The sequence below is a fragment of the Coenobita brevimanus genome, chromosome 22 (assembly GCF_032717465.1).
Source record: "Coenobita brevimanus isolate Jiangsu-jjx chromosome 22, ASM3271746v2, whole genome shotgun sequence".
Taxonomy (NCBI): Eukaryota; Metazoa; Arthropoda; class Malacostraca; order Decapoda; family Coenobitidae; genus Coenobita; species Coenobita brevimanus.
The window spans coordinates 44,619,935-44,642,463 of record NC_136975.1 but is presented as its reverse complement, the minus strand read 5'-3'; positions in this window follow the sequence as shown (position 1 = coordinate 44,642,463).

The following is a 22,529-nucleotide window of genomic DNA, read 5'->3' as shown; positions in this document are numbered from 1 at the left end:
ATCATCTCTGCTTGGGAAACGGATCTCTAGGCTGTAGGTGTCAAAGAGTCTCAATACACTCTTCAGCCCAATGACTCCTTTTATCCATGTATTTAACTCTGGCTAACACATACTAATTTATTCAGCCTGGGAAAAGCATCCCCAAGCTGCAGGGGTTAATATACACAGTCTCTTTAGTGGTTCACTTTACATACCAAGGACACATTATGTTTTTGCACTGCAGCAAAATCTGTTACCCGCAAATAACGGACCTGTTCAAAATGTCATGTTAATACTATACTTAATACTTATGGACAGCAAGAGTCCACAAACAAAAACATGCCCCCAAATCACATTCTTACATAGATGATGGAATGCATTTTATACCACATGGACGGGGTAACATACTGCTGCTGCTCTTGTCACTAATGCAACTTCAGTCACAACTCCCCATCAATAATATAGTCAGTTCACCTATAATGCACTCTCCCATAAAACTGATCATACGTAATGCGGAAGGAACTTATTCGGGTTGTCGTGGCTACCACAACATGGTTATATCACTCTCAGCACAAACCACAGGCTCAAATACAGTTAACTCTGTCATTGCAAAGGTGCAATTTTCCCACAGCACAGGGCCACATAACTGCTCAGAGGTTCACTGGCGTGGAGTGATGGTGTGAGGTGTTGGAGAGGATTATGGTAGGCCTGTGAGGTGATGGTGAGGGGTGATGGTCTTAGGTGACTGAGGTGACGTAGTGTGAGTGATGGCATGGGATGGCTTTCTGAGTGGTTTTGGGTGACAATGTGGGGGTGATGGTGTGGTCTGGGTGATGGTGTGGTCTGGGTGATGGTGTGGTCTGGGTGATGGTGTGGTCTGGGTGATGGCGAGGTTTGAGTGATGGCGAGGTTTGAGTGATGGTGTGGTTTGGGTAATGGTGTGTTTACCTCAACACTTCAGGTTACATACAGTATGTTGTTCATTGTGTTTATCATTATCTGATACATTCAAGGCCAGTCTGAAGTGTCAGGGCAGGCCTTGGGGGTTGTAGGGGTGAATTTGGGAAGGGTCCCGATCATAAGCCACTTCTCCCATCCGCTCTTTAGTTCCCACAGGGCAAAGTCCCATAACTCTGGTCAAACTACTGAAAAATTAGCCATGTTGTATTTTAAATGAGCAGACTTATTTCCATTTTTATCTTCGTTACTAAACAAACACGAGGATAAAAGCACTGTATGCTACTACTCATACTGGTAGCTTCTTTTGATGTTAGTGCCACTTTATTAGCTTGATTTTAGATGAGGGTGGAGAACACCATAACAAAAAGAGGATGGAGAAAACCATAAGGATACTTCAGACAAGCAATAAAGAGGTCAGCAAACAGCTAAAGTGCAGACTTTATCCTGCAAAACAAAGTCATTTTTTCCCCCCCCCCCTGAGACACTTTTGGCTGTCTTGGGTTTTCTTTTCATGTTACAGCATACAACACTGTCTGAATTTAATTATACAACATGGAAGATTCCTGTAAAACCAAAATAAGAAATGAATTAGATATCACAGCATTTTTACGTATAACTGCTACTGTAAATTCAAGGAAACTAGCGAATCATGTTTACAAGCAGCACTGGAGCTCTTAGCATGCAATTTTCCTTTCATTTATTGAGAGCTTAACAGCAAAAATTGTATTAAAAGTCTTCTTACAACAGGGACTGCCACTGCTGCACAACTTTCATGCTTCAGGTAAATAAGGCCATCAGACATGCCAAAGGCGTCAAAGCATATGACTTTTACAACTTATCATCAAACTTTACAACTTTGCACAGTTAAGCTCCTTCACTTCAGTGATGTACATCTTTGTCTACTCTCATGATCTCCAGACAATTTTATTCAGTTTGGAGAAAGCTTTTGAAAGTGGAGGAGTCTGTTATAGCATTCATTAACACCTTCATTATATAAGGTCTGTCCCAAGCTGAACTGAATATAATCACCTGGAGAAAAAAAAAAAAAAAAAAAAAACTGACTGAAGTTTACAGCATTCTTGATGATAACATCAAGAATTCACAAAGAACAGAACATGACCAAACCAAAGAGCATTATTTTTAAGACTAAAAATACAGAAAGTGGTAACATGAAACATGAGGGAATTATCACATCACATCACAAGGAGCTGCAGGTAAGGGTATTAAAGAAGACCACTATAAAGTAATGCAGCTAAGAATTAGCAAGTAGCACTATTTCCAAAGGGTTCTGCAAGCTTACCAATCAACATTCACTTTACTGTGAGGGTAGTTCTGTTCTGAAAACAATCTTGTTTCTGCATCATACCAGAATAGTCTATTTAGTTCATATGTGATCTTCACACAGACAATATTGTTTTGATCAAGATTTAAAAAAAGAATGAGAGGATAATGCATCAATTGTAACAGTCTTGTCACTACAGTGTACGTACAGTACACCTGAAGAACATTACATACGCGGCACTAGTACACAAGGTCGAACTTTTGAATGCGAGGCAAGTTCTAGAGAAGCATTAGCTATTCACCCACCCATCTGATAACTATTCTAGAAATGTGAGACTGTAGGATGAAGAGGTTAAGAAAGCTGATGCCTCCTATTCCTTTTCCTTCATTTTTCACCTTGCTCTTACACATGCAACCAGATTAGTGAGTGAGTGACTACTGTTTCTCTATCAACTTCTCACAATCACTGGTTTGAACTTGTGGGTGAGTGTCTAATATGGAATATTTCTTGAGTATACCACACTGGTCTAACCCATCCAATCTCTCTCTCTTAATCTCTTGGTGATTTTAACCAGTGTAGGATAGTTCTCAAAATGAAGGAATATGATTTGGCCTTCATAAACCTCTCCACTAACAGGGTGCATTCTTAAGCTGAATAAGTTTGTCTGATGGCAGCAAGAATAAAATATGAATCGTATTTCAAGGTGAATGAGTTACTTGTAACAGTTTATGACCTATCATTTGAAATAAAATACAACTAATAAAATGAAACTTCTCCAGTCTCTTCACAACCATATCTTCTGTATTTTATTCTTGCTATTATCTTATGATTTTACTGAGTGAACACATCATCTCATACTGGGAATGGCCGCCAAGTATCTTCCTAAACCCATTCACCATGAGGTCTCCCCTAAGCTGAAGAAGCTCTTAAAGGGGTGGCACTAATTAAAGATGTCCTATTAGTGAAGAGGTTTTAAAAAATAACAATACTGCTTTTACAGAACTGCACATGCCAGACAATAGAGTGAATAAAGCAAATCACATATTTTCAGTACAATACAAAGACAGAGGAGAGAAGAATAATACAGTAACTAATTCACTACATCATAATGACTATGCAGAACATAATACTACTGTATATTAAGATGCAACTTAATACAGTACGGTATTTGCTTTGGTTTTAATACAGATGTATCATATCCAAGGAGGAGGGTGCAGATTGTACATGGTGTGGTGTAATACAGTGAATGAAAAACACAATGAGATGGTGGGGTCATGTAGACAAAACACAATGAGATGGTGGGGTCATGTAGACAAAACACAATGTGATGGTGGGGTCATGTTGACAAAAAACATGATGATAATAAGTGACAATGAATGAGTTACTAATTCAGCGAATGAAGACCAATACACACAGGGATATTACACACAAGATGACAAAATGCAGAGTGATGGAAGAGTAAGCCTAAAGAATCAATGTATGTAAGTATGTTTTGCAGCAGCCAGCAGTCACATGCCTGATATAGGCAGGCAGCTCTACTATACATGTTCAAGCCATGTTTTTAGGATCTGATGAGGTAAATAACCTGTATGGTCAAGGGCAGTCTCTTTATATCACTGGAAAAGGTACCTAACACTACCCAATGCTGCACAAATGGGCATTCATCTGGCAGGCTTCTGGAGAGAAGTCCACGTGAAAACTGTGTTGGAGTGTATGTTTTTGTGAAAAGAGTCTAAATGGCACTGGAGGAAACCTCAAGAGAGAGTGACCATGTAAGATCACATGGGAGGACATGCTACTGCATCCTCTTAAATATCTGAATTATAAGCTAGTCAGAAAAATAGGCAGATGTACACATTACAGACATGACCATCAAAATGAATGAAGACAAACACACTGAGATGGTATGGACAATTAAACATAACACAGAAAGGTTGGTAGACTGACAAAGAAAGAGTTAAAGAGTGCAGTGAGTTGCAGACATAACACATAAAAATAGACTGACAAAGTGGATTAAATAACTAATGAATGAGTGAATTATATGAAACTATATGGTATGAACATGTAGGCATAATTCAGAAAAATGGAATGACAGACACTGAGCCCAGTGACTGAATGAAATGTGGACTTGTTGACATAATGTATAAAAAAGAAAATGACAATGAATAAGTTATATGAGTGACTGAAATAAAGAGAAACACACAGATGGTAAGAATGGACTGACAAAGAATTAATCTCAAGAGTAAGTAAATGCAGATTATACAAAAATGATGGTACCTTGAGTTGGGGGCGGTACTATCAGAGAAGAAGGAGAGTGGCCATGTGCGATTTGTCACAAGGGCATGGGAAGTAATTCCACCTTGTGCAGTGTTTGTGATACGTGGGTGCATAAGAGATGTAGTGGTATTAGATGTAGACTGCAAGATAATAATGATTTCACGTGTCCGGTGTGTTGGGGACAGCATGTGGATAACGCCAGGTATGAATGGACTGAACTTGCTGGTGAGTCTCTTTGTGTGTGGAAGTTTTATCTGGGAGACATGTTATGTGTTGGAGGTGTGGCAAGAGCTAGCTCTGTGGCTAGAGTGAGGAGTGGTTGGAAGAAGTTCGGAGAGCTGTTGCCTGTCCTGAGTCACATTGTGAGAGCTCTCCCTACATGCTAAGGGATCACTGTATGCGACATGAGTTAGGAGTGTAATGCTGTATAATAGTGAGACCTGGGCAGTAAAGGAAGAGGACATTCACAAGCTCAAATGTACAGAAATGGCAATGATTAGGTGGATATGCAGTGTGTCCTTGAATGCAATGCCTGAAGGGGCTGTTTTTTCAATGGAAGAATTGAGAGGTAGGACGGGACAGGAGTGTATTGGTGTTGTGATGAGGAGAGGTAGATTGAGATGGTCTGGACATGTGGAGAGGATGGGGGATGATAACTGGGTGCAGAAAGTGAGAATGTTAATGATGGGGGTAGGGTTGTGAGAAGCAGACTGAAAAAGACCTGGGACAAGGTCAATGAGTGTGACCTCAGGGTTAAGGGACTAAATAGGGAAGCTGCCAGAGATCAAGCAGCATGGGGGGCTGCCATTAGGTGACCAAGGACAACAAATGCAAGCATGTTGGAGCTTTCAAATAAGAAAATGAAAAAGAGTGAGGTGACTGCTAAAGTTAGGAAGAGATGACCTCCAACTATATGGAAATGCAATGTGAATATACAAAAAAGTAGTGATTAACAGCATCACTACAATGGCAGATGATTTTATTAAGAACACAGGTGGCATATAACAAAAGAGGTTAATGAAATAGTTTCAAACCCTTCAATAGCACATGTTGATCCTATTATGAGCAAAACTGTTCAGCAGTTGCAAGAATGAAATAATAATGACACTCTCTCATGAAGAGTTTGGAAGGTATGAAAGATGTGTTAAGACAGCAGCCAGGAAACCCTTCAGTCATAGCCAGACTACAGCAGAGTTCCTTGGAGGAATCAAGGTGTTGCCTAGGCTGACTGATACAAAAATAGCCACGCGTTAACCCCTTGAATCCAAAGATGCATCTTCTATTCTTAAAACCAGACCATTTATTAACTTCTGAGAGATTATTCCAACAGGAAGGGCTGGATACTCCCTTAAACAACCCTTTTATTACTAAGGGAATCTTCCTAAGCTAAATAAACTTCTCTAGTAGCTGTAAAAGCAAAATACATATGACATCCTCTGGCTAAATTGGTTAAACGTGGTTTGTATGTATATAAAGTTGACCACAATACTGTTGGTGTTTATGTGGCCCCAGGCTCATCTGGATGTGAACCCATGGACCACAGGCTAAAGTTGTCCTTTTTCTTGCAGTCCACCATCCTCCTTTGGGGGACTTGGAGGGAACAGAAGAATGCTTGTATCAGCCCAGTTACATAAAGCACAAAGCAAAATGAAAACAAACTCGTAGCATACAGATAAAGTGACAGACAGAAAAGGGGACAAGTTAATACACAATGACAGACAGTGGATTACTAAGTCATGAAGGATTTTGACACAAGGAAACCAAGTTTCACTCTTTGCTACCCATCCAAAGTTTAGTCTTTCAATCTGGGGACACCATCTGTATTTCCCTGCTGCTGCTACCATGTGATTCTATTTATCTTGAAGATGGCAAGCTAGTATGAAAACATTAATATAAGTTACTTCCAACCTCATACATTTGATGACTCAATCCAATGGTGAATCAAACTGGCTGGAGATGTCAAGTTGGCTGACAATGCTTCCTGAAGTGCGGTGTTGGAAGAGATCGAATTCAAGATCAGCACTCTTATGTGCTTTGAACTTTGATATACTGTAGTGAAATAAGTCTGCTCAAGATTCTATGTTCTCATTAACCTTTGACTCTCAGGATAAATATCTGATGAACAAAATCACAAAGTATTAGCTCATTTCTCCCATCTGAACAAAATTATCCCAGAGATTTTGACTGCTAGGATTTCTCTCAGAACAAAATCTTCTGATCTTAGACTGAATACTGTAATAAGAAAACCAACCACAGCCAATGGATTCAGGTCCTGCCAAGTGGAAATGGGGTGTAAAACTGTTGTCTTGACCCATGACTGGAATACCAAATGACCACTGGAGCCTCATATTCCAGCTAACTTACAAAGGTGATGAAAAATTGTGAAAAGTGAAAAGCATGATTACAATTTGCCTACCATAGTTTGTTTAGATGGATCAGAAGAACTGGTACCTCAAGACACTACTACAGAAATGAGATGAAAGCACTAATTAACATAGCAAATACTGTTCTGCATATATCAAGTCACCGATTAACATAGCAAATACTGTTCAGCTCATATCTGAAAACTTCATCATCATCATCATCATCATCATCCTGACCCTTACTCCCACAAAACCACTGGGGGCAGGTGTCTGGAATCAAATTCACAAAGAAGAAACCATAACATTAATTCATAAAAAGAGCAATTTAATTTTAATAAATCTACACATTAAAACACAAACCTCATAAACTTTTCAAATATTATTCACATCTATTACTGTTTCATAACTGCTTTTGGAAAAACTGGCCAGACATATACAAACAGCTCAGCTGAGGCAAAGACTATATATATATATATATATATATATATATATATATATATATATATGCCGAGGTTGCAGTGCTACTTGCAGATACTGGGCAAGAACTTAGTAGACTAGTGCAGAGTTTTGCTGATGTCTGTGAACATTATGCCTTGGGAGTTAATACAGAAAGGAGTAAAGTGATGGTAACTGAAAGACAAGGTGATTCTACAGTGAATGGAGAAGATTGGAATTGGTGAGAGAGTTCAAATACCTGGGTACAGTGATAGAAAAAATGGAAAATGTGCAAAGTGGTAAGTAGAGTGACACAATGAAGGAAAGTAGCTGGTGCTATGAAGGTCCTGAAGAAACAGAGGCTTGAGTGTTGCAGCCACACAAGGCTTACATGAAGAAGTGTTAGTGCCAGCCTTAACATATGGATGTGAGACTATGGTGTGGCATGAAAATGAAAAGTCAAGAGTGAGAGCTGTGGAAATGGGACTGCTGAGGAATGTATGTGGAGTACATAGGGTGGTTAGGATATGAAATAATGTGATTCATGAAAGACACAGAGTGAAGAAGTCTGTGGACACCAGAATCAAAGAGAGTGTACTGAGATGGTATGGTTATGTGGAGAGAATGGAAAACACCAGAGTGGTGAAAAAGGTAGACATGAGCGAATTTGAAGGAGAGAGGAGGCGAGGCAGGCCAAGGAGAAGGTGAAGGGATATGGTGGATGAGCGTGTGTGGAAGAGAGGTATGAAGTTGGTGAGGCTAGGGGACCAACAAGGGTGGATGAATGTTGTGAGAAGTGCATGAGCAGGGATCTGGCACCCCTTTTTAATGTGACAGCGTTTGGATTGACTCTATGGGATACATATATGTGCAGCTACAGAATGTGGTGAAAGTTTTTGGTGTATCAAATAAAGCCAGGATTCCGGGGGCTTGAATGATGAGTGAATGGAAACGTGGCCCATTGGACTGGGCAAACTTGGGCTGTCAGGACGTTGCTACCCCTAACCCTGCCCTAGGGAGGGAAAGGAGGTCCTTATGATGATGACGATGATGATGATGATGATATATAAATATTAGTATACTGTAGGTGATCCTAAGTACCTGACAGGGATGTGTTCCAAAACAGCACACATTTTTCCATATACAGCATGCGGTGCTGTTAACAGGGGGAAAAGTGGCAAATCAATATAAAAATTATCAATGAAACTTTATATGGCATTATTTTAGTATTTTACAGGAGTAAAAAATTTTAAAAAATAAAATAAAAAAAATCAAAAAGAAAAAAGGGAGAACATATAACGAGGACCTGCAGTAGCATGAATAGCACTGCCCCACGACCAACTATAAAATAAATACCAGTGTCCAAACTGGCTGTGATGAATTTTTTCTTTAAGAAGAAGAAAAAAATGCTGGGAGTCTGGAAGAGTTATCCCTTCCAATTAAAGATGAACAAGTAAAAAGACAAAATCAAAGCCTTCTCATTTTAAGACATTAGGGCACACTGAACTTAAAAGACTGGAGACCTTAGGTAGAGGTAAAGACAGACTGAAGAAAACTGTACCAGAGTTGAGAAACTGTGTCCATGACTGACTGAGAATACCAATCAACTCTTACATCACAGTAGGATGACCCTCGCATTCTGATTTTTAAAAATGATTTTAAATCTAGACCATTTCTATTGTTACTGTTAACCCAAGTTCATCAAATGTGAATCCAGTGGCCTGCAGGCAGAAACTGCCCTTATCCTCCAGCCTACCATCTTACTTTGGAGGGATGGAACATTAATATGACCAGGAAGCAGACCTGCCTGTTATACTAAGGCCACCAAATGAAGGTAACCCTCTCTAGAACTTAATTTTAGAATAAATGCTTGGAAATATACCATTTCAGAAAAATGGCATGTCAACTTGACGAGGGTATACAGTACAGTGTTCTGCACAAACTGGGCAGATTAAGTAGTCAAGTGAGATTATCATCACAATTTGTACTTAATCATCATGTTGCAAGCACTCTAGCTTTATGACATGACAACCATTATCAGTTAAACATAGTTACCAGCAATATCAATGAGTGCTGACTAAACACCTCATATATGAACTATTCTCCCATACACAGGCTACACTATGGTTCATCAGACAGTACTAAAGAATCAAGTATAGTGCAGCCTGGGCAGAATATACCCATATTCTGAATATGTAAATTAAGGCATTACGCTTTTAAGAAATTAACAAGAAATTAACAAAGAAATTAACACACATACATAATTCAAACATCTTTCACACTTTAGGAAAACTCCCACATGGTATACAATAATATATCTATCAATAATAATAATAATAATAATAATAATAATAATAATAATAATAATCCATCCATCCATCCATCATCCAATCCTACATTGCCCCATGAGAAGTACAGAGCCCAGGGCTAGGCAAGTTGGTCCTGGCATTTAAGATGAGTGTGACAATAATAATAATAATAATAATAATAATAATAATAATACATACATCATCTAATCCTGTGTTGCCCCATGAGGAGCGCAGGATTTAGGGGCTAGGCAAGTTGGTCCTGACATTTAAGATGAGAATGACCAGCCTCCCTCATCCCTGAGTGGCATTATATGGCAATAAACCCCAACTACCTTTTGGATAAAAACCTACGCAGGCTTAATCTGGCTGGAGCACCTTAATTACCCACTAACCCAACAGGCACCATAAGCTGGTTATATGGTTACCACCCAGCATAGTAAATGGTTAATAGTAATAACTGATTCATAAAAAAAAATAAGTTAATCTGATTAGCAATAAATGAGGGATAAAGTATATTTATGACTGACAGAAAGCATTTTTGCAGTGGTATTTAAATATGAGATGGGGTGAGATGAAAGGGGAGGAGCAAGGGGAACAAAGGATGAGGCAGAGTGGAATATGAATAAGCATGTTGTAAGCTGTGGGAACAGAAACCTGATATCAGAGGACAGGGTGACACGGCAGCAATTTGTCTATGGCCACCCTCTGCAGGATTGTCATCTGGCTACTGAGATATATAGACAGACAGATGGTCAGACATATACACAGCTTATATATAAGAAAGGCAAGCAAGATGTAAAGCAGACTGTGTGCCAAAGTTCAAGGAAGGCAGAGCAAGAGCAGATACAGTCCATAAATTTGTAAATAAATATTAAAATACACTACAATTTTGACAATTCTTCTCAGTATCATTAAAGTTTAGTTATGCTTACATAAGCACTTAAAGTTAATGACTAGAGCAGTATAAATATTATTTAAGAAGAGAAAATGTGAGATACCAGTTTATGCCGCAGAATACAGTGAATATAGTACTGTACAGAAGTACCACTGACTGGATAATTAGAAGCAAATTAAGATGATAATATGTGCCTGACTTGCAAATGGCAACAATGAAAACATTCCCTAAATCTGCACCACTGCAGAAGACTCCCAAAAATGTTGGGTGGCATTATTTGTAGTGTACATTAACCCATTCAATCTTAATGATGTCCTTGTTAATTTATTCTTGCTGCAACCATGTGATTATATTAAACTTACAATAGGCTTCTCATACTGAAAGGATTTATCAAAGCTACAGTATATCTAGAACCTCCAGCTTGATGGGCCTTTCCTAAGCTTCATACACCTGACTGTAGGCAGAAGGAATAAGCTAAAATTATACAACAAAGGATTGAAGGGGCTGAAGGATAGCAAGAACAGTATCCCACATCAGCAGTCAGAATACAGTTTTAACAACTATCAACATATTAAGAATCCAAACAAGAAGCAAAAGCAACATGGTAAAAGATTTTTTTTTTTTTTCCCAGCATGTCAGATGGCTGCTGTAAACATATTTGTAGCATATATATAGCGGCAAAATTAGGAATCATTCTAAAAATAATCACTAAGTACATTCTTCCTTTACAAGGAACAAAATGTTGGAAAGCATTAGCACAATGAAGTTCTCAACAGAGTATGGGGGGCCCTTTGGCTGATGCTCTTTCAGTGCACTGTTAACTAGCTACGATTGTGTTACCATAAACCTCCTTCCACAAATGTGATTATGAACAGCAACAATGTGAGGATATGTGATCTCTCATTAGACTAAAGCCAAAGGAGACATTGTACTTGGCTCATAATATTGTTCCTCTTCTCTCTCTCTCTCTCTCTCTCGTGTGTGTGTGTGTGTGTGTGTGTGTGTGTGTGTGTGTGTGTGTGTGTGTGTGTGTGTGTGTGTGTGTGTGTGTGTGTGTGTGTGTAGATTAAGGTCAATAAAATTGCTGTGTGTGTGTGTGTGTGTGTGTGTGTTGAATTACAGTTATACTACAGTAATTCCTCACTTAATACTGTAGATATCTTCCTAAAAACTACCTGATTACAGTAAGTGAAGCTCCCTTTATTAGAGAGCAATGTTCCACCAAGAAGCTTGAAAAATAAACAATAAATAAAATTAGGGGTGCACTCAGTGGACTGCATCTCTCCGACAAGGGCAACTTAATTTCCAAACTACTCTTCATAATGGGTTAGGTTTTCTCAGCACTGATTAGGATATTGCAAAAATTGTTTTCCGGATCCAGAATCTGTAATACCATCCAGATCAGTTCCACAGCTAATCGACTGTTCCCTGGGAAACGGGCTATTTACACACCAAATTTGGTCCATATCTCTCTTTTAGTTTTCGAGTAATCCTGCTAATTGACGGACAAACAAAAAAAGAAACAAACAAGGGTGAAAACATACTCTCCTTATTGGAGAGAATAAACACTAGGTGTATGATACATTCCAGCATGATGTATCATCATCTCACATATTTATGGGAAAAAAAAAAATAATAATAATCAAAGTTACAAATAACTATCAAAATATATATATTGTTACTGAGTGTTATGTGTATGCATTAAAGTTCATAAATCATAAGTAATGTTCTAGAAAAATGCTAGTGTGAACTGTTTCAGCTATAATCCTTTACTGTATATCCTGACTGCTTAAGGATACTCAAAGTTGTACACTGTGAAATTGTTCCAATCTTAATAAACAACTTTGTACTGAAAAAGTGAAAATGCATTAAACAAGGAATTACTGTAATAACACTTGACTTTTCACAAAGTTATGAGGGAATTTAAGCACAGCTACAGGAGAAAATGGATAGCTTTGGCTGACTGGCCTATAGACAGGTTTATAATGGTTTTCCAAAACTTGATTAGCATGGTTTGGTTAATACCAGTATTTCACAATAAGGCAGCTGGATTAACCTAGGGCCCCCCCTGTAAAACTATGTACCGTACTGGGGGAGATAACTGTTACATGGTTATCTTCCTACACTATTCATAATTTGTTTTAACTTTTAAATACATTTTCAAATAGCATCCTGCAACTAGCTGAATATGGCATCTGGTTAACCCCTTTAATCCAATGACATATTTTATATCATATTCTTGCTAACACCAGACAATTTTACACAACATCAGATAAACCTTCATTAAAGATGGTCTTACTGAAGGCCATATGTAACCCTTCCAATTTGAGAAGTCTCTCCTACGCTCAATAAAACTGTCTGAAAGTAACAAGAATAAATTACACAGGATGTCCCAGGCTGAAAGGGTTAAGCCATCAGATTATAAGAAAATTATCAACTGTATCACAGCCAACCCCCATGTGGAGGTTCATTAGGTGGAAGGATGGCAAAATATTTCATCTGACCTAATTTGGACTGAAATATGTCTGCTTAGGCTAAAGAACTACAGTTTTCACCTCTTGAGTGAGGTGTTTTAACTAAATACAAGAGTTTACCTTTAGTCAAAATAAAAGCCCTAAGTGATATAAAACAATGAAAAGATTAAATCACTCAAAACTTAATTAATAACAGTAGCTTAGGAGACTGATTCTATGACAGTTACTTGATTTTTAAACTTCCACCTTCTTGACAATGAAACTGACCTCAAAACTGCAGTGATCAGTAGTGTAACAGCACTGTATCTTTCTGAACCCACAGTGTATGTCACAATACTTGTATTTCTAACCAAACAACCAAGTCTCAGCCACCACAGCTCTACAAAGAATGCAAGAACAGAAGACAAAGTTATCGGCCAATCTTCTAGTACCGGTGCAAGATTCAGAGGGCTCTGGCATACATGAGTCTGAGACCAGGCTACCGTAGGTAAGGTCATTTAAGCCACAGGAGACAACCTTACATCTTTAGCAGCATCTAGACAGTAAAACTTTCAGCCACCTCTACAATTTGAATAACGGAGCATTCGTGCATGCCCTCCTCCAACTCTTAAGACTTCATCCAACCATATCATCGACACCACAAAATAACAAGACTAACAAGACTGCAAACCCTGCAGTCTGAAACTACAAACCATTTCCTCGCTGCTGACTGACAGATCAGCCCATACAGTACATGACAGAGGCAACAGCAGATGACACTAAAGATGTCGTCATTGCAAGGATTTTGATTCTGCACTGCCAGGTCTATTTTTACTAGTCAGTCGGTGCCAGTTCTGGAGTGCGTTTGAAGACCAATAACATATAGCCATTTTCAATAAAACACACAGTATTTAACAAGAACATGAAGACGATGTTGTTTCTGTACTAGATACATAATTTTCCTTAAGCAATTGTTTAACAATGGTTTAAACTGCTAATGGTGCTCATACTGAACCTTAATCCTAGACAAAAACATACTGAAATACTACAACATCCACTGGGACAGTAGCAATATTGTGGCTGGCAGTATCTCCATTATGTAAGCATCTCACTCCCCAAACTCTGACATTCATGTTCACAGTCTCCTTAATAAACCACTTTAAGAACTTACCAAAAAGTGTACTGGAAAAAGATGAACAAATAAATAGTCTATCATTATTCAGGAGCACCTGTCCTGTATATCCCATGGGGATTACTTACATCACAGACAGTACAATCAATGCTGTACTGTACTGCATAAATTCAAATGTACACTGTATATGCATTACTGTTTATAACAGAGACTGATAAGCATCTAAACAGTATAGAACACTATGAATATGATAATTAAAAAATGAAATTGATAGTTACAAACAGTAATGCCTCAACCTTTGCATAGGTATACCATAATTTTCAATGATATAATCACTGGGGTATTTCATCTCACTGAGATGACTTGTAAATGAAATGAGTTAAAAATTAGCAGGTTTTAAAATAAAGCTTTCTAACGGCTGGTTTGGGTGTAGTGCCCTGAAAACCACTATTCCCATACTGAGTTTATGATAGGTCTCAAATACTGTAAACCACCTGGAAGAAAATCTAAAAACAATGATTATGAACATGTAAATGACTGTAAGTCTCCTCCAGGTCAGTTAAGGTGTATCTCTTCCCAGCCACTCACAATGCAAGCCTTACACTGCTCAGCTGTTCATGAATGTTTTGATTCTTAATACCTTAGAAAAAGGTATAGGATGAGAAGGACGATCGAAGAGGGGAAAGGAAGACAAGATTGATGAGGGTAGCACTACAGAATTACACCTCTTTGAACCAGCAAATAGGGCATTTTATGCCAAAATCCATTCCCTTACTGGCTTTGGCAGGGTGTTGTGTCTGAAAACTTTAAGTACCACCTGTTAGGTGAGATTTAGCAACAATTTTAGGACACTATAAAGAAAATTTCTTTTTCTATGGGCTCTTTCCTCCCCCTACTCCCCTATCTTTTGAGGTTGAGGAAAGTGAGAAGGGCAACTGAGCATAGACGTGGAAGCTAGAAAGTGCCACCCAAAGTGGGGACAAGTAACCAGTATACAGTACAGTATTTTTTTTTTTTTTTCTTTGTGCAAGGAAGAAGGAACCACAGGCCAGGAGCCCACAAAGCATTCCTTCCAAGAAAAAAGCAAAAACAATACAAGAGAGAGCCAAATTCAAGATCTGTTCATTTCGAGATGCCTGGACACATTGTGTTTGAAAGGCTGGAAATCATAGGTAGTAGGAAATACAGACAGAGGAAGACAGTTCCAGAGCTGAACTGTCGCATAAATGAAGGACTGGGAGTAATGGTTAACTCTTGTATTAGAGAGTTGTACAGAAAAGGGTTGAAAGTTTGCTGGTAGATGGGTGCTAGGCACCCGTCATAGAGGTGGAAGGATGCAAGCAGACGGTTCAGAGGAGCAGTGACTATTGACGTTGCGACAGAAAAGAGATAAAGATGCAAGAGTGCGGCAAAGAGACAGAGGATGAAGGGAGCCAGTAAGAGGAGAAGAATTAATGAGACACAAAGCCTTTGACTCCACTCTTTTGAGAAGGCCTGTATGTGGGGAGCCTCACCACACGAGAGTTGCATTCTACACAGGGGCAAATAATACCCGTGCATAAAGTCGACAACTGTGCAGGGGTAAAGAAGGTACGGAGTCAGCTTAACACACCTAATCTCTTGGAAGCACATTTTACAATAGATGTAATATGACCTTTCCAAGATAAGTCCCGAGAGAATGAAACCCCAAGTACAGTATGTTTAATGATAATGCAGGATTGAGCTGGACATAGTTAAACATTAGTGGGTACTCCTGAGGAAGATTCTGTCAAGTTGATAGGTGTAAGAACTAAGTTTTTGATGCATTAAAAACATGATTGTTTTACCCCAGTCAGAGATACGAGCAACATCACACATTAAGTGTGCCATAACCTCATCCCTTGTTTGTTGAAGTAACTGCTGAGATGGACGCTGCGGGAAATGAATGGAAAGGTGAAGGGTGGAATCATCTGCGCATGAGTGGATAGGGTTATATGTACAGTTTAGAAGGTCACTGATGAATAAAAGGAAGAGAGTTGGTGATAGGACAGAGCTCTGAGGAACACCACTGTTGACAGATCTAGAAGAATGATAGCCGTCTACAACAGCAGCTAAAGAATGACCACAAAAAAAGCTATAGATGAAGGCAAAGATAGAAGGATAGAAACCATAAGAGGGCAGTTTGGAAATTAAAGATTTATGCCAGACTTGATCGAAAGCCTTGAGATGTCAAGTGCAATGGCAAAGCTTTCACCAAAGTCCCAAAAGGAGGATGACCAGGAGTCTGAAAGGTTTGTGAGAAGATCACCAGTGGAGCGACCCTGATGGAGCCCATACTGATGATCAGAAAGAAGGTTGTAATAGGTAAGATGCTTTAAAATTTTTCAGTTAAGAACAGACTCAAAAACTTTTGAGACACAGGATGTTAAAGCAATTGGGCCATAGCTGAAAGGTTGGGAATGGTCACCACTCTTTTGGGACTGGCTGAATGAAAGCAAACTTCCAGCAAGAAGGAAAGGTGCAAGTTGACAGACAAAGGCAAAAGAGTTTGCCTAGGCAGGGTGTAAGCACAGAAGCACAGTTCATGAAGACGACAGGAGGGACCCCATCAGGCCCATGTGCCTTGTTGGTATTGAGGCCAGTGTTGGTAGAAAATACATCAGTTGAAGAAATTTTAATGTCAGCCATGAGGAATCAGAGGGGAGAAGTGATGGAGGAACAGCACTGGAATCATCTAAGGTGGAATTGGAGGAGAAAATCTGAGCAAAGGGATCTGCTTTATCAGTAGAAGAAATAGCTACAGAGCCATCAGAGTAGAAAAGAGGAGGGAAGGATGATGAGGTAAAGTTGTTAGAAGGGTTTTTGGCAAGGTGCCAGAAGGAGAGGGAAGAATCTGAATCGGAGAGTTGAGAGCACTTAGTACAGATGAAATTATTTTTAGGAGAGTAAAGAACAGACTTAGCACGATTCTGGGCAGGAATTCAGGGGTGGGTTGGCTCCAGTACCTTTTGAAGGCCTTCTCCTTGTTGTGGACAGCATTACAAGTGTGATTAAACCAAGGCTTTTTTGCATCAGTCAAAGGATATGAAAAAGAAATGTATGCTTCCATGCCCGAAAGAATACTCTCCGTAATGCACATGGCACGCTCAGATGGCTCCCGGTCATGGAAACAATAATCATTCCAGGGAAAATCAAAGATGTATTGCCTAAGGGCCTCCCAGTCAGCAGCCTCAAAGTGCCAAAAAAGCATTTCTTTGGAGGGTCCACAGGCCGTACTGGAGCAACAAGACAGGTTAAGATAATAAGGTTGTGATCGGAGGAGCCCAATGGAGAGGAAAGATTAGCAGCGTAAGCAAAAGGATTAGATGTACGGAAGAGGTCAAGTATGTTGGAACTCTCTCCAAGGCGATCAGGGATACGGATAGCATGCCGTACAAGCTGTTCTAGGTCATTAAGGATCAAAAAGACGTAGGCTTGTTCACTAGGTGGATCAGTGAAAAGAGAGGAGAGCCAAAGGTGGCGGTGAACACCGAAATCTCCTAGAATGGAGATATCAGAGAAAGGAGAAACGGATAAGATGTGTTCCATCGTAGAAGTATGATAGTTGAAGAATTTTTCAGTCAGTACACATGAGGGATAGGTAAACAGCGCAGATATATTTTGTCAGAGAATGATGGGAAAGCCAAAGCCAGAGAGTAGAGAATTCAGAAAAGTCAAGTTCAGGAACACGAGAGCAAGATAAGCCGTTGCATATGTATACACAACAGCCACCTTTAGCTTTGAAATGAGTATAGAGAAAGTAGGTGGATAAAGAAAAGGGAAACAACCATTTCAAGAATCAGTCCCCAATACATCTATCACTCTGAAAGGCCTCAAAGGAGGAGGAAAATTCTGCTTCTTCATTCAGGGTGATGCCTGGGCAAGTTACAAAGCAAATCTGGTAAGCATCATGAAAAACCTGGAAACGAGGGTATAATCACAGTTCTAGGAATGACTGTCCCTCACTGTTATAAGCAGAACTTGAAACTCAGGTTGTAAGACAGCTCAAGGAATTCACTGGGTAAGGTCCACAGATCTTGTTTAAACTTTCTGCAATGTACCTGACCTCTTAGGTTTTGGGAGCAGAAGCTGGTTCAGTTGTCTCTATCTGTGAACAAAACAGTTTAAAATCTATGCAAAGGAACAAGATTGTTTACAGTCTAGCCAAATCCAAAGAGCACAGAGAAAAAAGTGTTCCAGTTGCTCCACAGACTTAATCATGTCCGAAATAACCACAGGGAACAGCAACTAAAATTAAAGAAGAGAGCCAGGGTCGTCCAAGAATGAAGCTGAAAGGAGACTGAGTTATCTCTTCTGGCAAATTCCAGGGGAATGAAAATGGACACCAAGGTCCAATCATGAGGAAACTTTATGCAACCACATCACCTGAGGCTAGGACCGTAAAGAATGCTGGTTTGCACTGTGTCCACAGTCCCCGCATCACTGAATAGTCAAGAAGGGAATCAAATACTGGCAAGTTTTGGATTTTTTGTTGGGACAATGGCATGATGGGAGAGAGAAGTGTTGGGTGTTTAGTAAAAGGCCCCTTCCCAAGAAAGACACCATCCATTCTAAGATGGAGATGCTAAAACTCTGAAGCAGTGGGTCTCTAAAAAATAATTTTAAAAATTATATGAATAAATACATAATTATATAAATGGATCCAGAAGTCTTGCCAACTGTATCCCATCGACAGATGGACGTTAAAGTGTGTGACTCACTCATAATGACCACATGCATCAGCAGAATTCAAGATGCAAGAGAGAGAGAGAGAGAAAGAGACTGGCAAAGCATCCAAGGGATTCTACTTAGCACTTCAGGGTGGTCCTAAGCAAAAAGAGAACTATGCTAGATGTCTCCGGAATGAAATGCAATGTCTCATGGCATCCTGTAGTGTAAAACATGTGATGCCACTTTCTAGTCAGTGTGATGCTCAAATGGAAAAAAGACTAAGAGAAAAATTCCTACAAACTAGTCAAGACTAGGGAATTCAAAACCATCAGGGTACGATGTACCCTTAACAGAACTCACAAAGACTTGAGATGCGAGTATAAAAGTCCTGGAATATAAAAGGTGTGATGCCAAACACTCATCACTGGAAGTTATATGAAGGTAAGTTTTACTCCTGAACACTTTATTCTTGTTGAATTTCTGTACTTTTACTTATAAGTTTTATGTGTTTTCATTAGCTTATTTTACAGTATAAACACCAGTGAAGATGATGGTATAACATTTATACTAATATAACCAATTTCCGGTGGCACCTTCATCCACTCACTTGATGTAGTGCTGCCTACTTCCTTAGCTTTTATCATTCTTTTTCTGTGCCTGCCCTCCTCTCTTCCTATTTCTCCTATCTTTCCTGTCACTTCTTATTTCTTTTCTTTCCTTTAAAGGTGGCTTTACATTGAGTGACAAGCCAAATGGTTTCCTGTAAGCCAAGAAACCATTTACAACACTGGGTGGTAACCATATAACCAAACCATACGTGCTCCCTACGTGTCAACAAGTGGGTTGGTGCCCCTCCCTGTAAAACAACTAACTCAGTGTCAAATGGCCACCCTTTACGGGATTATGGTGTCTGGCAATAGATAGATAAATAGATAGATATTTGGCCATGGAATTTTTTTTTAGCTTTGGGAGCAATCACTCGTCACAGACAACAGATTTTCAAACAGTCATCAGGTTTTTTATGGATTTTCTTTTTGTTATGCATTGTTTTCTAGACGTTTAGCATTAACATGGATAATCCTATGTGTGTTCTGATGTCTCAATATCGCAGAATGACCGGAAAACAAAGCCAAAATTAGGAGGGGTACTGTACGTACAGTAGGGTATAGGTCGAATGTTTTTCGGTTTTCTTTTTTTTTTTAATGGTTTTCATGGTGTTTAGCATTAAAATTTATAATCCTATATGTATTTTGATGTCTAAATATGACAGAATGATCAGAAAATGTCAAAATTAGGAGGGATACTGTACAGTACATACAGTAGTGTGTAGGTTTGGTGTTTTCTGGTTTTCAGTGAATTTTTTCACAGTTTTCTTGGTGTTCAGCATTACTTTGAATATTCCTATGTGTGTCTTGACGTCTAAATATGGCAGATTGATCTGAAAAAAGTGCCAAAAGTAGGAGGGTTATTGTACATATATTGGTGTATAAGTATGGTGTTTTTTTGTTTTCAGTTTTTTTTGCAGGGTTTTCTTGGTGTTTAGCATTACTTTGGATAATCCTATGTATGTTTGTCAAAATATGGTAATAACCGGAGAACACTGTCAAAATAAGGAGGGGTACTGTACATTGTTTAGGTAGGGTATTTTTTTGGTTTTCAGGTTTTTTTCTGCATGGTTTTCTTGGTTTAGCATTACTCTGGATATTCCTTTACGTGTTTTGATGTCTAACTATGCCTGAATGACTGGAAACACTGCCATATTAGGCACAGGTACTGTCAAAATAGGTTAGGTACAGGTTGGAGGTTGGGTATTGTAGGGAAATAGTGTTCATTATCCATATGTTGCCATTACCTTGACATGCCTTTGGCTCTATTATGTTCGGATAAATGAGAGATTACTATTTATATATATATATATATATATATATCGAAGAGAGTGTATGTGAGTGAGGTGGAGGGGGAAAGAGGGAGGGGGAGGCCGAGGATGAGATGGAGTGGAGAGGTATATGAGAGAGGGGGGTGTGAGTTGGGAGCAGGGGAGTGAAATGGCGGGGGACAGGGCGACTTGGAGGCGATTTGTTTGTGGCCACCCCAAACGGGATTGAGGCGTCTGGCAATAGATAGATAGATAGAGAGATAGATATATACTATTGGGACTGATGTAATTCTGAGTGCTTGGTTGGTTGCTCCACAAAAAATGAGGAAACACTACCAAATATAGTCTCTCTGAAAGGGATAATCAAAGCAAGAAGGATGAACCTGTGGTTATCAGGAGATGGTTGTTAGACAAGAATGAGCATTGTGAGGTACACTTTGACTGGCTCTGATGAGACTCACTATATCTGACCCAGAGGAGGTTCAATGGATTATGTAAGTGTCTAGATGATGTTTTTCATTGATGAGTCTCTTCTCTACCAAGTGGATTAAAGTACTTTTAAGGCTACTGCATGCTTGGTGTGGAAGTAGTAGCTTTCAGCCATCACAACCTGCAGAGGCCAGTAAATAATTTCTTCATTCGACAGTCTGTCATTTATAAAAAAATAAAAAATAAATAAATCTTGTACTTCAATCATTCAAGTTTACTTACACATAATATAACTACTAAATGCTACCATAAAGTACAATTTGATGTATCACATGGATGTTTGTACTCTGAGATCATTTCAAAAGGATGAAATGCATATCTTACCTCCCTATGAACAGTGCTGTATGTCAAGACCCCCTTTCGTACCCTTAAAAGTTTTGATATAGTACTTGTGACCAGGATATCAACTACTGCCACACGATCTTAAACGCACTATCTTATCCACCATACAAAAAAAAAAAAAAACAATATGGGGACTTGGAAACAACTGGCTGCATGTGTCTTTTAATTATATTCCACACAAACACATCAGTGGTCGAGTTTCCACTAGTTCCACATTAATCCTACCATCAATTAAATCTGTATTACACTATTAAATAAATTTGCATTACACTTCAGTATTTTTAACAAAAAAAAAAAAAAAAAAACATATATGGAAATGCTGCATGGAGAAGATGCAATAGTTTTGGCTCAACTTGGCAAAATGGTTCAAGTTGGGTGAAAACTGTTGAACCTTCTCAGTCCACAACATTTCCACATATGCATATAATTTTTCCATCCGAACAATTTACAGTGTGTGAAATCAGGACATCTGTCTTCTAATGTGCAACTAAGCCTATACCATAATGGTTATCATATACTCTGTACTGACTACTTCTCACCTTACTCGAGACTAATTACAGACAGTGACTAATGTAATGAAAAAGCAAAGAGGGATGTGTGATGAATAATCTCAATGTGGTGATTATTGTGAAAAAAATTGCATTAACAGGCTGTGTAATCCAGTGTCCTTCATAACTGCCTAATTATCAGCATAACTGAAACAAAAATCACAGGATTTGGCAACGTATATAAAAATCAAATGACACCGACAAAGCATTTAAAACTGGCTAAACTTAAACATATTCAACTCCAATTTTTAGTTCTATTCAAACACCAGACACATCAGCAGCAGCCAGTTGTGTGTGCATGTACACTAAAAAAGACTGACAGCAGCAATAAAACAAACAAGTTACAAGCTACACCTTACCCAAACAGTACCTTGGGGTACAAAACTCAACTTGCCATGTAATCAGACCCATTGCTAGTTAAGATTTTAATTTAACAGCACACCAATAGTAAACTAAGCATCTGAATACTAATATAACTCAGAGCAATGAATGATATCACA